Source organism: Solanum pennellii, chromosome 12 (genome assembly GCF_001406875.1).
Source record: "Solanum pennellii chromosome 12, SPENNV200".
NCBI classification, from domain to species: Eukaryota; Viridiplantae; Streptophyta; class Magnoliopsida; order Solanales; family Solanaceae; genus Solanum; species Solanum pennellii.
The window spans coordinates 39,902,441-39,905,907 of record NC_028648.1 but is presented as its reverse complement, the minus strand read 5'-3'; the positions used below and the strand labels follow the sequence as shown (position 1 = coordinate 39,905,907).

Genomic DNA, 3,467 nt, shown 5'->3' with positions numbered 1-3,467 from the left:
TTTTAATAGCATATCCCCCCCCCCCCAATCTTCATCCCTAAATCATCCTCAATAGTCAACAGTCAACAATAAATTCTCCAATTTTTCATCAACTTCATGCGAGGAAGACCCATCCAACCATGTTTATCCCCAAATCATTCTCCATTTTCTCTTCAACTTCCTCACATGTTTCTTGATCCATAAATAAATTATTTACTCATTATCATCATTATACCTTTGTATGAATTTGATCAAATCTCATCGGAAGCACTGTTGGAAGACTTTTTTTAATGAACACAACAAAAAATATAGATAGCAACATGAAACATAATTAAATACTAAGTTTTTTTCGCAAATTGCAGAAGAAAGAGCTAAACAACTTCAATTTTAGTTATCAAATACACCAAAATACATTACAACAAAAATCTTATTTTTCAATCTCCATTGCTTGTACAACTTTAGCTTTGTCTAATGGAGTCATCTTTGTCTTCAATTAATTCTTGTCAACTTGAAATCCGTTACAACCTTTCTTCTTCTTGTCCTTACCATCCACCTTCATCTTATTATTTTTTGCTTTTATCTTCTATGCTAGTTTTTCTTCCTCTTCTTTTTCCCTCTGAATATTGAACTCGTGCTATTTTTTCCGGCGACCCAAATCGTTTTTCCTTGACATTTTGGCCGGTGGCTGCTATCTGCGATTTTCTTCCTTCTACCAACAAACAATACCTTAAACCTTATGGCCCGTTTGGTTTCACACAATCTTTGTATTAGATTTTATCTAACGACCATTAAACCTTAACTCTTTTGTCCACACATCTTGTGCATATGACGGTTTAAGGACAAGAACAACTGAAATGGGTATTATAATCTTTCTCTTTTCGTGTAGAAAAGAAGACCATCGTAGGATTGACACAACCACTGATAGTAGGATTAGGATTTGGTTTAGTTTTAGGGTTAGATTTGTCTGAAATTTCTTTGGGGAAGAGGTAAACGAGAAAGAGAAGAAACTAAGAGAATTATTTATATGGGTTTTTTTTGGGTGGGTCTAATGTATTTGGGTGGGTTTCAAAATTAATACGGGTGGGTCTTTTAATTTTGTATAGGAAATTTAAAAAATATTAGATGGATGGTTAAAATAGAGACACGCGTATCTCTGTTAGCGTAAAGGATATATATGTTTCAATTTGGATGGTAAGGGTACTCGTGTCCTAAAAGTTTAACGAGGGGTATACACATACCATTTACGAATGTTCGAGAGGTAATTTGTCCTTTTTCCCTTTTTTTAAATAATGAGTTGAAAAAAGAGATTTAATACTTTAAAAATCCTTAAAATACATTAATAAATCAATAATAACTGTCCATTAACTCAACTAACTAAAAGAGGTTTTTACAAAAACACACTTACCTTGGACAAAACTGTGACATATCGGAGAGTTGATCCACGACCCATGACCCAGAGACCGTAGGTGAGGTGACACCCCATCTTGCAGGTCCGCAATTTGGGTCTGAGTGTCAATTATAGGGGCCTTGATCTACGAAGTCCATCCACGTGGCGTGGATGGACCTACAGGGCATAGTCCCCATTAATAGGTCATCACATTTTTGACAATTTTCTCTTTTGCGGTAGCCTTGGGGTTAGGATTTTGGGTCTCCCTCAAGGACCCTTGGTTGGTTTTTGGGGGGTTGTACCTTGACGTTTTATCCCTAAACCCCTCAACCAAAGCCCGGAACATCATTATGCAACCTCTAGCCCTCAAATTAACTCAAAATAAAACTCGTTAGGGTCTAGTTTCACCTACTAGTTTTCCGGGTCATTACAACAACTAACCACTTATGACATGAAGATGGAAAAAAATAATTTTGCACTTAAGATCTAGAGACACTACATGTATGAAGTTCGAGGTTATATATATACGAACCACAAGAGTCTTCAATACATTATCATGAGTTGATAGCGCTAACATTATTTATAAGGTCATTAAATAAGTAAGCGGTCATTAGTAATCTAATTACCCAACATATGAGGTCGGCATCAAATCCACATGGAGTAGTATGTGATAGAGTTCAATTATGAAGTCAATTTTAATTCTAATTCATTCAAGTAAATGGTAACACGGGTTGAAACAATTATGATCATCAAATTGAGAATTTTTGCTAACCAATCGATAAATAAACTTAAACAAACGAGTAACAAGTTAGCAGAGTCGTAATCTAGGAGTTTGCAGAAGTGGGTATCGATATCAAAAGATTTGTCAATGTGAATTCTAAATAATTTTAATTACCCATGGATAGGGTGGGTCATTCTCAATCATATATTAAAATTTTCAATCACAGTATGATTATTACAATAATTCCTCTCGGACATTCTCATGTGTAATCAACTAAACAACCCAACAATTTTTCATAATTCTTCTCTCTCGATCTAGAATAGCATTAAGAGGTGAAACCCCAAATCTTCTTCTCAATCAAAAAAGAATTCCCAACTAATTACAGGCATTAACTCGGTTACACACTTCATTTATTCTCTCTCCATACATATACAAATATTGAAAGCTATAACTAAGTTTGCAACCTCAATTCATAAATTAAACATATGATAATCAAATTGCATCCATATAAATCAAATAAAAATATAGCAATACACATTATGTAACACCCTGTATCCTAAATAGAACGAAAAATGCAAAATTTCAGAAGTTGCAGGTACCACCGGCGGTGCCACCTATGGACTGTAGGGTGACCCATTGTCCATTCTGGTGGTCCATATTTCACCACCAGCAACCCTACCAAAAAAGGTCAAGAAAATATTCTACGTCCTGACCCAAGCAAGGAAAGTAGGTCAGTCCATGGTCTGTGGTCCAGGGTCGAAGGTCGAACCCCACATTTTCTAATCCCATAATCCCGTCGATGGTTAAACAACATAGACCATCGGTTCATCCAAGGTTCGTTGGAGTGGTCTATCGGTGAATCCAAAAGCTTCTAAGTCAGGGGTCATTTGATCTTTTCCTCATGCATTGGATCCCTAAACTATGTCATTTAACCCTTAAACTATATAGTTTTTATCAATTTTTGTATAGAAAGTAAATTAGAACTTACCCTAATCAATTATTCACAAAATGTCATCAATCTTAGAACAAAAGAAAAGAAGAAGTCGATCAAACCCTAGCTCGTGAACATGATAAGCTTTCATCATCTTTAGCCTCGAGATTAGAAGATTTCTTCATGTATTTCGTCACCAGGTATGTGGGATTTCACTAGTGGGTTCCTTTTGTCACATCCGGGAATACCCCCTATATGAAACCGGCATCGTCGTCCTCTTTGAGGACTAAGACTAGCCTCTTAGCTTACATCATTACATGCATAGGTCAAATTTAGCAGAAATTTAAAACTTTTCATTACTTTTACTCGGAGGTTTACATAGACCCTACATACACATAGTGTGTGTGTATATATATATATATATATATATATATATATATATATATATA

General features: G+C 35.3%; 1 pseudogene; it reads right to left on the bottom strand.

Annotated features, from left to right (window-relative positions):
• Positions 1-406: 406 nt before the first annotated feature.
• LOC107007042 lies at positions 407-652 on the bottom strand (annotated as a pseudogene).
• Positions 653-3,467: the final 2,815 nt, after the last annotated feature.